This window comes from Bos grunniens, chromosome 16 (genome assembly GCF_055505025.1).
Source record: "Bos grunniens cultivar Pamir isolate PY7600 chromosome 16, Bosgru_T2T1.0, whole genome shotgun sequence".
Taxonomy (NCBI): Eukaryota; Metazoa; Chordata; class Mammalia; order Artiodactyla; family Bovidae; genus Bos; species Bos grunniens.
The window spans coordinates 37,828-50,000 of NC_141180.1; the positions used below are offsets into that span (position 1 = coordinate 37,828).

Genomic DNA, 12,173 nt, shown 5'->3' on the forward strand with positions numbered 1-12,173 from the left:
AATACGTCCAATGATCGTCGAGCGAGACGGCCTGCCTGAGATCGGACGCGAGCGGCCAATACCTAGTCCCGTCACTCGGGAAGCTCCCTGAATCTTCTGTCGATACACATAAAGAAACCCTAGCTCACTGTGCCATGGGCAGCGCGGGGAGCTCTCCGTACAGTGCCGAGAGCACCGTGGAGACGTGACCCGTGGGCACCGTGAGCGTGACTGTTCTCACGAAGTCCCTCACAGTCCGGGCCCTGGAGATCGGCCCACGCGGACCTGCAGGCGATGGTCGGCCATCCCTCTCGGCTCCCTGCGCGCTCACGGGTCCAGGTGTGCCGTGCCCCCAGCATCCGCTCGCATCTTCTCGGCCTGTCTCCCCCGTGCCGCTCCACTGACTTGGAATCCTTCTCCCCTCTCGTCTCGTCTGACACGTTTTCTTTCCTGTTCGACCATGTCTGGCTCCCCGGGCACCACTTCCCGTCGTTCTTCTCGTCTCACCGCCCTCGTCTCGTGGAAATCATTCTCTGGGTCTCCGCTCTGTTCCCTAAGGACTCTGTCATCCCTCCACTCATCTGGGGATCGACTGGCACCTAGGCAACCCCGGTCCGTGACAACCGTGGTTCCGTGTCTATCGAATGACATGCCGACCGCAGGGGGGCTCGTGGACGCGTACGAGCCGTGGAAAGCTGGCACCGGGGAATCATCCCGAGGACACACCCTCCGGTTCCACGGTGCTCACGGGAGCGTTTGGGTCGTCGTCGTCGTCGTCGCCGTATTCCCTAAGACGTACGCAGTCGCGTGGATTCAAACGGCGTCTATTGGGAAAGCACGGATCGCTCCCCGGATCACCGGAGAAGGCCACGGCAACCCACTCCAGTCCTCTCGCCTGGAAACTCCCATGGGCGGAGGAGCCCGGTAGGCCACGGTCCACGGGGTCGGGAAGAGTCGAACACGACCGAGCGACTTCCCTTTCCCTTTTCCCTTCCACGCATCGGAGAAGGCCGTGGCAACCCACTCCAGTGTTCTCGCCTGGAGAATCCCAGGGACAGGGGGGGAGCCTGGCGGGCTGCCGGCTGTGGGGTCGCACAGAGTCGGACACGACGGAAGCGACTTAGCGGCAGCCGCAGCAGCAGCAACCGGATCACCTCAGAAGGACTTAGACACGAGTCTCGGTGGAGAGAGGATGGATCCTGCCAACCATCTCACTTCTGGGTAGACCTCGAAAGAAAATAAAACCTGAAACTCGCAGAGAGAGGCCTGCACCCCCAGGTCCATCGCAGCATCCATTCACAAGAGTCAAGATGGGGACCCAGCCCAAGTGTCCATCAAGGGAAGACTAGATCAAGAAGATACACGATCCAGGTAGAGATCGATCGATAGGGAGATCTAGGTGTCCCAGGTAGCCCCAGGAATGAACACAGTCTTACATCGTGATCGCATGGATGGGACTTAGGGAGTGATGCCCAATGAAGAAGTCAGGTAGAGAAAGAAAAAGAGTTTCTCCTGTCACTGACATGCCATGCAAGGCCACCTAAAACAATGAAAACGATCATCACAGAGCGGCTGGGGGAGGGAGACATGGGAAGATGCCGATGTAACGGCGGGCGGGGGAACTTCACGGATAAGGTACATATATACTGTCTACGTCACAAAGAGCACGGTGATTCTAAAGAATAGTATTGGTATTATCGTCGTCTCATATTCGGAGAAGGCAACGGCACCCCACTCCAGTCCTCTTGCCCGGAAAATCCCGTGGACGGAGGAGCCCGGTAGGAGCCCGGTAGGCCGCAGTCCACGTTGTCGCACAGAGTCGGACACGACGGAGCGACTTCCCTTCCCGTTTTCCCTTTCACGCCTTGGAGAAGGACATGGCAACCCACCGCAGTGTTCTTGCCTGGAGAACCCCAGGGACGGGGGTGCCCGGCGGGCTACCGTCTACGGGGTCGCACAGATTCGGACACGACGGAAGCGACGCAGCAGCAGCAGCAGCAGCAGCAGCAGCAGCAGCAGCAGCAGCATTATCCTATTCGAAAGTCGCCATGACCGTGGACATGACGCATTCACTTCCCGTACAATGGAAGAAGGACACGGCAACCCACTCCAGTAGTCTTGCCTGGAAAATTCCATGGACGGAGGAGCCTGGTAGGCTACAGTCCGTGGGGTCGCAAAGAGTCCAGCACGACTGAGTGACTTCACTTTCTTTCGCATACAGTCATGGCATGTATGGGTTGTGGTCAAGCTATGAGCTACCGCTTGGGTGGTCATGAATGATTCTTTTGCAACAGACAGGTGCATCAAGTCACCATTCTGTACACGTTAGAACAGAGGATGTTGTATGTCCTTAACGAAGAACATTCTATTTCAATACACCGGGACATGACACACATAACATCACCTAGTTTTATTATCTTTCAATGAATGGTCAGTATTGGCTGCACGCCAAAAAAAAAAAAAGGAAAGAAAGAAAAAAGAAAAGAAAGCTTTATTGTGTGTGGGGGGGGGGGGTGGGGGGTGGGGGGGGGGAGGGTCTTAGATATTGCCATGCAGGGACACAGATTTCAATAAAACCCAGGGAATGTTCCACAGGAAAGAGTCAGGGGCCTAGAAAGCTGAACCTCGTGAGGTTGTCAAGCCAGCTGAGAGCAATTAGGATTTGCTGTCATGCAACAAGGGACATGTTTCTTCTTCCAGGGTAGACGGTCACAAGGTATTTAGGGAAAGGGGAGGGTGTGAGAGGTATCTTGAATTTCGGGAACACTGTTTCCTTAGATGATCTGGAGGCCTCTGGGACCCAGTCAGTGCTCCAAGTGGACATTCCATCCAGACTGAGACACACGGACCTCTTCCTCGATGGCCTCCCCTCTCTATTTGGGGGAGCTCTCTCGGCCACGCTGATTCCACTTGGATGTGTCTTTCCCACGTCACACCCTTTGGCATTCAAAGATATCCTTCCATCGTTTTCTAAAGAGACCCGGTGTATGTATCTTTGGAGCGATGATGAGCATCAGACACGATCCCTCTCCGTGGCGCGGTTTCGGGCACGACACACCAAGACGGGGACACATACATTCCACGTCCCTCTCGGCCATCGAGAGAGGCCGTGTACGGCACGTGATGCCACGGGACCGGTGAGGTCCTCGGGTTCAGCCCTCCCTCGACTTGGCTGTGGTCTTTGGTTTTGTTCTGTTCCGTGTGTGCTTTCTGACCCACGTGATCTCTCCGGATAGGGCACCCCATCCAAGCTCAAACCCATCGAGTCTGTGTGACTCCTATTCACGCATCAGGTGGGGATATCGACGCCCTCCACGTGGATCCATCACAATCGCCGTTCTGGGTTCAGGAGGATCCTGTTGTGTGTTCTGGGCGCGCTACGTGCTGTCCGTGTGAACTGTGGAATGAGGTTCGTGACATTGAACAGGAGACAGGGATCAAGACCATCCCCATGGAAAAGAAATGCCACAAAGCAAAATGGCTGTCTGGGGAGGCCTTACACATAGCTGTGAGGAGAAGAGAAGCGAAAACAGAGGAGAAAAGGAAAGATACACACATCTGAATGCAGAGTTCCAAAGAATAGCAAGAAGAGATAAGAAAGCCTTCTTCAGCGATCAATGCAAAGACATAGAGGAAAAGCACAGAATGGGATAGACTAGGGATCTCTTCCAGAAACTCAGAGATACCAAAGGAACATTTCATGCAAAGATGGGCTCGATACAGGACAGAAATGGTATGGACCCAACAGAAGCAGAAGATATTCAGAAGAGATGGCAAGAATACACAGAAGACCCTTACAAAAACGATCTTCACGACCCAGATAATCACGATGGTGTGATCCCTGACCTAGAGCCAGACATCCTGGAATGTGAAGTCAAGTGGGCCTTAGAAAGCATCACTACGAACAAAGCTAGTGGAGGTGATGGAATGCCAGTGGAGCTCTTCCAAATCCTGAAAGATGATGCGGTGAAAGTGCTGCACTCAATATGCCAGCACATTTGGAAAACTCAGCAGTGGCCACAGGACTGGAAAAGGTCCGTTTTCATTCCGATCCCAAAGAAAGGCAATGCCAAAGAATGCTCACACGACCGCACACTTGCACTCATCTCACACGCTAGTAGAGTCATGCTCAAAATTCTCCAAGCCAGGCTTCAGCAATATGTGCACCGTGAACTTCCTGATGTGCAAGCTGGTTTTCGAAAAGGCAGAGGAACCAGAGATCCGATTGCCAACCTCCGCTGGATCATGGAAAAAGCAAGAGAGTTCCAGAAAAGCATCTATTTCTGCTTTCTTGACTATGCCAAAGCCTTTGACGGTGTGGATCACAGTAAACTGTGGAAAATTCTGGAAGAGATGGGAATACCAGACCACCTGACCTGCCTCTTGAGAAATCTGTACGCAGGTCAGGAAGCAACAGTTCGAACTGGACATGGAACCACAGACTGGTTCCAAATAGGAGAAGGAGCTCGTCAAGGCTGTCTATCGTCACCCTGTGTATTTAACTTATACGCAGAGAACATCATGAGAAACGCTGGACTGGAAGACACACACGCTGGAACCAAGATTGCCGGGAGAACTATCAATCACCTCGGATGTGCAGATGACACCACCCTCATGGCAGAAAGTGAAGAGGAACTCAAGAGCCTCTTGATGACAGTGAAAGAGGAGAGTGAAAAAGTGGGCTTAAAGCTCCACATTCAGAAAACGAAGATCACGGCATCCGGTCCCATCACTTCATGGGAAATAGATGGGGAACCAGTGGACACGGTGTCAGACTTTATTTTTCTGGGCTCCAAAATCACTGCAGATGGTGACTGCAGCCATGAACTTAAAAGACGCTTACTCCTTGGAAGGAAAGTGATGACCCACCTAGATAGCATATTCCAAAGCAGAGACATTCCTTTGCCAACAAAGGTTCGTCCAGTCAAGGCTACGGTTTTTCCTGTGGTCATGTATGGATGTGAGCGTTGGACCGCGAAGAAGGCTGAGCGCCGAAAGAATGGATGCTTTTGAGAGAATGGTGGTGTTGGAGAAGACTCCTGAGGGTCCCTTGGACCGCAAGGAGATCCAACCAGTCCATTCTGAAGGCGACCAACCCAGGGATTTCTTCGGAAGGACTGATGCGAAAGCTGAAACTCCAGTCCTTTGGCCACCTCATGCGAAGAGTTGACTCATTGGAAAAGACTCTGATGCTGGGAGGGATTGGGGGCAGGAGGAGAAGGGGACGACAGAGGAGGAGATGGCTGGATGGCATCACTGACTCCATGGACGTGAGTCTCAGTGAACTCCGGGAGTTGGTGATGGACAGGGAGGCCTGGCGTGCCGCGCTTCATGGGGTCACCAAGAGTCGGACACGACTGAGCGACTGATCTGATCTGATCTGATCTGATGTGCTGTCCGTGATCTCACGTGCCTTTCGGGCATGGGTGATGGAGACGGACACCAAGCGGCAGGGCGGCCATCTGGCATCTCGGCCTAGAGCGGTTTCACAAGTGACATCTCAGAACCGGGGCTGAGACAGCCATCCCTCCCCGGGCCCCCCTCGGTGGCCGGGATGGGGGTGGGGTGGGGGAGTGTGAGGTTAGGGAGACGGGAGTGGGGGGGCTGGGCTAAGGGTCGGGGTCGGGGGGGGGGGGGGCGGGGGGGGGCGGCGCGCGAGGCGAGGGGACCGTCCCAGTCCCCCTGAGAAGTGAAGGCAGGTTCCGTCCCCCTGAGAACTTCCTGCCTTCAGGCGTGTGAGAGGCGTAGGTTTCTCTCCAATCCACGGCCACGCATCATTTTCCGCCCTGTTCAAAAACACAGACAAAAAACGTATTTGTTTATCTCGGCTTGTTTTCTGGCCGAGGCCAAAGACCTCTTCAAGCGTGTCCAAAGGGTCTGACAGGATGGGAGGGTGCAGGTCAATCCATGTGTCAAGAGATCCAGAGAACCTGTCACAACTGTGACTCGGGCGTTTTTCAGAAACAGGCCCATCTGGATGTATTCCCTGGACAGGAGTCACCCCAGAAGTTTCCTTGAAGGGATCGAGTTGCAGGAGTCGGGGTCGTGGCCCCGCCGCCGCCGCCGCCGCCGCCGCCGCCGCCAAAGGGCCCCCTCAGCCCGGCAGGCCGGCAGGCCGGCAGGCCGGCAGGCCAGCAGGCCCTGCAGGCAGGGGCTATTGTCTGTGGGCCCCACCCCCACCTTCCCCCACCCTCCCCCTGCAGGGCCTCGCCGGATAGCTTCATTCAAATGCAGAAAGCTTTCCAGTCAAGTCAGAGCCTCTGACTTCGCCTCGAGCTTCTCTCTATTGAATGGTGATCCGCCCCACCCAGCCATTCCATGTCTCCACCTTGAGACGGCCCCTTCGGCACCGCGCGGAGGAAGGGGGCTGGGGGGTGGGGAGGGAGGCCGAGGGACAGATTCGCCTCGTGTCAGGCCAAAGGAGTCTCCTCCTTTTGGTAACCCAGGAAACCCCGCTCACGCGTGTGAGGATCACGGACGTGCGTGGAAACAGCCACCGTCCCTTGACATCTTCCCCTCCGTGGGAGGAGGTTTTCCTCCCTGCCTGCCTTCAGAGGGACAGAAAAGGAGGGAGGGGCAGAGCGTTCCTCTGGCGCTGGCCGGCTCTTAAGTCACTTGACTCCAAAACACTCCACAGGGCACGGAGGTTCACGTGCAGTGGGGTGGGGTGGGGTGGGGTGGGGACGGCGGCCTACTCCGGACCCCACCAGTTTTCCCTCCTCTTGACACTTGCCTGGAACCCATGAAAAGCTGAGCTGGTGACTGTGTGTGTGAGTGCGTGCATGTACGCGTGTACATGAGAGACGGCGCGTGTGCGTGTGCGTGTGCATGGACGTGAGAGAAAAAGAAAGGAAAAAAAAAAAAAAAAATCCAGAAGGAAGGAAGGAAGGAAGGAGGGAAGGAGGAGGGAGGGACGAAATAGGTTAGTTCGTAGGGGCCTCCGTGTCATGGCAAGAGTTTCTGAGCACAGATCCTCCGTTCAGGGAAACAGTGATCGTATCTCCTCTCAGGAGGCCGTGATGTCGATGGACGGGTGCGGGAAAGCAGGCCTGGGGTGCAAGCCATCAGGTTTTGTGTGTGTGTGTGTGTGTGTTTTTCCCTCAGAGGCACTTGTAGGGAAACCAAGGAAACACACAGGTTCATCCCTGGAGCGGATTCGAGAAACCAGTCGGCAGAGGGAGAGGCAGTCTAGGAGGCTGATTTTTAGACGTCAGGGTCGGGCCCTGGAGCGGGTTGCCATGTCCTTCTCCAGGAGGCCTTCCTGGCCCGGGGATGGAACCCGGGTCTCCTGCATCGCAGGCAGACTCTTGACCGTGTGAGCCACCAGGGAAGCTCCGTCAGAAACATTCACCAAGTCCTCTAGCTTCCATCCGCAGGGCTTCAGGCACAGGGCCTTTTGAGTTCTCCGTCAGAAGGGCAAGAGAACATGGGACGTTGGTCCCTCCCCCCCGAGAGAGGGTTGTTTGATAACGGAGGCAGCTCGGAACACTTCAGGCTCCAGTCCCCCTCTCGGGTGAAGAACCACACGCAAAGCAACACACACACACACACACACACACACACACACACACACACACACACACACACACACATATATAGGACACGACTCTCCTATCCGGAAGTGTGTACCCCCGTTTCACGGAAACATCCTCTGGGCCCCTAAGGAACGTGTGGCAATCACTCTGGCCAAGGAGATAAGAATCCTCCACGGAGAGTTTCTGAAGTCTGGAAGGACCAGGTCGAGAGAAAAAGAGAGACGATTCCCTTCTGCTGAGAGGGGTGCTGTATGAAGCGACCAAGGGGATGTCCATCTTTCCAAATTCCCATTTTAAACCTCGTGTCCTTTTCGGTCCTTTGTTTTTCCCTTTGTATCTGGAAAGCAACAGGTGGAACGGTAGGTCCTTTCATTATTTTCTTTCTTTCTTTCTCTCTTTCTTTCTTTCTTTCTTTCTTTCTTTCTTTTTCCTGCCTGCCTGCCTGCCTGCCTGCCTGTCCGCCCGCCCGTCCCTCCATCTGTCTTCTCTCTGTCTCTCTCGCTTTTCACTCAGGTTAGGGAATTAAAAAAAAAAAAAAAAAAAAAGAGGACTCTGTATTTCTGCAGGTCAGGAAGCAACAGTGAAAACTAGACGTAGAACCCAACAGGCTGGTTCCAAATAAGGGAAAGGAGTCCATCAAGGCTGTCTATCGTCACCCTGCTTACTGAATGTACACGCTGAGTACACATCATGAGGAGCGCTGGGCTGGATGAAGCACAAGCTGGAATGAAGATGGCCGGGAGACATATCCATCCCCTCAGATATGCACACGACAGCACCCTCACGGCAGAAATGAAGCCCAGGGTGGGTTTCCAAAGTCGTGTTCGTTTCAGGTGTTCAGTCTTTTCCCTTGGAGAGGTTCATGCAACATCATACGTCTACTTTCCCGTGCTGGCATAGTATATAGTAGGTGCTTGTGGATTCTTTGGATGTACAGTTTATGTGTCCATGTGCAACCAGCCCTCCTAAGTGGACCGTCCTGCCCTTCCTCCCCCCGCCCCAGCCCCCCCCCCCCCCCCATCCTCTTTTCCTCAAGAAGTCAGGCATCCACTTCAGCCTCCTGTTCCTCAGTTCATCCAACCCCATGGAGGAAGTCATTCCTCCAGTTTTTCCATCGGTTCTCTACACCTCGCCTGATGGTGGCGGGTGACTGGAAGACTGACAGTTCTGAAGAACTTTGCAAGAGCTTTGGGTGAAGCGTGTCCATCAGTAAAGACCATGGAAGGTATGCCCCACGTGGCAAACACCATTGCTTTGAGTTGTGGTCGGTTTGCCTGGCTTCAGTGAGGGACGGAAGGGAGGCTTCCACCTTCCACAGAGAAAGCTATCCCTAGCGTACCAAGGACGTTTGACAACCCCCCGCCACCCCAGGTTACAGGCGCGACAGGTCAGACTGTAGCAATCATCATGTCCAGGGTGTATTTACAACAGGCAGACTCATCTTAAAGGCACTCTGTCCTGTGAAGGTGGAGGGAGGGGAGCGAGAGGCAGAGGGACGACGACAGAGGAAGGAAGGAGAAAAAGAGGGGACAGGAACACACAGAGTGGGGCGGGGTGGGGGGGGGTGAGGCATGTGTGGCGTGTCTGTGACATGCCCAGGTGGTGTTCCGTGGGTGGAGAGTGTGCGGCCCTGTGTGTGTGTGTGTGTGTGTGTGTGTATGGGGGGGGGGGGGTAGGTGTGTGGTGTGAGTGTGTTGTGTATAGCTGCCACGGGGGGCCGTGTGGGCGGCATGGGTGTGTGCGTGTGGCGTCCGCCTGTGGGTGCGGGGGCAGAGACAGAGGCCGAGAGACACAGCCAGGCAAAGGACAACGCAGTGTGTGTGTTGGGGGGGCGGGGAGGGGGTGGTGGGGGTGGGTGGTGTGTGGCCGGTGTGAAGGGCCCTGCGTGTGTGTGGGCGGGCTGTGTGTGTGGTGTGGGCGGCATGGGTGTGTGCGTGTGGCGTGCGCCTGTGGATGCGGGTCTGGGGGGGCGGGGTCAGAGACAGAGGCCAAGAGACACAGCCAGGCAAAGGACAACAAAGTGTGTGGGGGGGGGGGGGGCGGGGCGGGGCCGGGGGGGGGGGGAGGTGTGTGTGTGTGTGGCCAGGTGGGGGGGAGGTGTGTGTGGTGTGGGGGTGGCGGGGCGGGGTGTGAGAGTGTGTGTGTGTGTGTGCGCGCGCGCGTGCGTGTGGGCATGCATGTGGTGTGTGGGCAGAGGCAGAGCGTCACATCCAGGCATAGGACAACGCTGTGTGTGTGTGTGTGTGTGTGTGTGTGTGTGCGCGCGTGGGCGTGCGTATGTGTGTGGTGTGGGCCGGGTGTCTGTGTGTTGGGGGGGGGGGGGCGAGGCAGTGTGTGGCGTTGTGGCATGCTCAGGTGGTAGTGCGTGGGTGGTGTGTGTGGCCGTGTGAGTGTTTTGGGGTGGGGGGGGGTTGGTGTGTGGTGTGGGTTTGTTGTGTATAGGTGCCACGAGGGCGCGTGTGGGCCGCATGGGTGTGTGCGTGTGGGGTGCGCCTGTGGGTGCGGGGCGGCAGAGACAGAGGCCGAGAGAGACAGCCAGGCAAAGGACAACGCTGTGTGTGTGTGGGTGGGTGTGTGGGTGTGGTGTGAAGGGCCCTGCGTGTGGGCGGGGTGTGTGTGTGTGGTGTGGGCGGCATGGGTGTGTGTGTGTGGCGTGCACCTGTGGGTGCAGGGGCAGAGACAGAGGCCGAGAGACACAGCCAGGCAAAGGACAACAAAGTGTGTGTGTGGGGGCGGGGGGCGGGGCGGGGGAGGTGTGTGTGGTGTGGGGTGGCGGGGCGGGGTGTGAGAGTGTGTGTGTGTGTGCGCGCGCGCGCGCGTGCGTGTGGGCATGCATGTGGTGTGTGGGCAGAGGCAGAGCGTCACAGCCAGGCAAAGGACAATGCAGTGTGTGTGTGTGTGTGTGTGGTGTGTAGGGCCCTGCGTGTGTGTGGTGGGGGAGAGGGTGTGCGTGTGGGGGGCGGGGTGTTTATGGGCTGTGTGTGTGGGGGGGGGGATGCGTGTGTGCACGCCGTGTGGGGGTGGGGGGGTGTGTGGGGGTGTGTGTGTGTGTGTGTATGGGGGGAGGGGGTAGGTGTGTGGTGTGAGTGTGTTGTGTATAGCTGCCACGGGGGGCCGTGTGGGCGGCATGGGTGTGTGCGTGTGGCATCCGCCTGTGGGTGCGGGGGCAGAGACAGAGGCCGAGAGACACAGCCAGGCAAAGGACAACGCAGTGTGTGTGTTGGGGGGGCGGGGAGGGGGTGGTGGGGGTGGGTGGTGTGTGGCCGATGTGATGTGTAGGGCCGTGCGTGTGGGTGGGTGGGTGGGGGGGGGGGCGGGGGGGAATGCATGTGGTGTGTGGGCAGAGAGGCAGAGCGTCACAGCCAGGCAAAGGACAACGCTCTGTGTGTGTGTGTGGGTGGGTGGGTGTGGTGTGAAGGGCCCTGCGTGTGTGTGTGTGTGGGTGGGTGGGTGTGGTGTGAAGGGCCCTGCGTGTGTGTGTGGGGGGGGGGGGGTGTGTGTGTGGTGTGGGCGGCATGGGTGGGTGCGGGGGCAGAGACAGAGGCCGAGAGACACAGCCAGGCAAAGGACAACGCAGTGTGTGTGTGTGTGTGTGTGTGTGTGTGTGTGTGTGTGTGTGTGTGTGGTGTGGGGGGCGGGGGTGTGCGTGTGGGGGGCGGGGTGTTTATGGGCTGTGTGGGGAGGGGGGATGCGTGTGTGCACGCCGTGTGGGGGTGGGGGGGTGTGTGGGTGTGTGTGTGGTGTGTGCCTGCAGGTGGTGCGGGCAGAGACAGAGAGACGCAGCCAGGCGCCAAGGAGGACGCAGTGTGTGTGTGTGTGTGGGTATGCACGTGGGGGGTGTGGTGTGCGGGCGGGCGGAGACAGAGAAACGTGCATGGATGGATATCCCGCATCATTCGCTTGTGTTTCCTGAGCGCGTTCATCACCTCCGCGATCCAGACCACTCCCGTCCGTGACAGGTGACTCTGCCACCACCAGCCCGCACTTGGTCTTTTGGCAGGCAGACAGGGGGGTGTTCTGAGCTGGCGGCGGGGGGCGAGGGGCGCGACTTGCTGTCCCCAAGCCAGCTTTGAATCCTCGCGCTCTGCCCCTGAACCTGACTGGAGCAAGTGGATCCGCGTGCTCTGTCGTTTGAAATCCTTGGCGGGAGACGGAAAAGCCCCCACATGCCAAGGGGGAGACAAGGCCCCAAAGAAGGAAGTCAGCTCCCTTGGGTTCAAAATAGCTGTCCTCCAAAATGGATCAAGTTTCCCCACACGAGAGTTCCAATCCAAACCTAAAAAAGCCCAAGGGGGCTAAACCCATCCCGCCCCGTTGACCTGTGGCCCAAGGTGCCCCTCCCCCCACAGCCTCCTTCCACAGCCCCAGGGCATTCAAGAGTTCGCCGGCCCCGCCTGCCTGCTCCATCCGTGGTCCTCCCGCCCCCCCTGCAGGACCCTCTAAAAAAAGCGACCGACAGGCAGGTGGCGCCCGACAACCAACCCGCTGTCCGGAGAGCCGGCCGCAGCCTAGAAGCTCCGAGGGAGACCAGCAGGGACTCGTTGCCAAGACGGGGCCCATCCTAGGGCGCAGTTTCTCCGCTCAGTCAGCGACGCGGACAGGAAAAGAGGACACGCCGACACTTCTCGAGGGCGTCCCTGGGCGAGGTACGACGGACGC

At 57.4% G+C, this 12,173-nt stretch overlaps 1 long non-coding RNA gene across 2 annotated transcripts in view; it reads right to left on the reverse strand.

Annotated features, from left to right (window-relative positions):
* Positions 1-4,742: 4,742 nt before the first annotated feature.
* The window catches only part of LOC147355960 (uncharacterized), a 26,897-nt gene continuing 19,466 nt past the window's right edge, over positions 4,743-12,173 (reverse strand). Inside the window, exons 2-3 of one of the 2 annotated variants that reach the window (XR_015142906.1) lie at positions 5,705-5,765; positions 4,743-5,454 (exon numbers count right to left, since the gene is read on the reverse strand). This is a non-coding gene — a long non-coding RNA (uncharacterized LOC147355960). Of the gene's footprint in view, positions 5,455-5,704; positions 9,181-12,173 lie in introns of those variants that run through there. The other variant, XR_015142905.1, reaches the window with a different exon arrangement.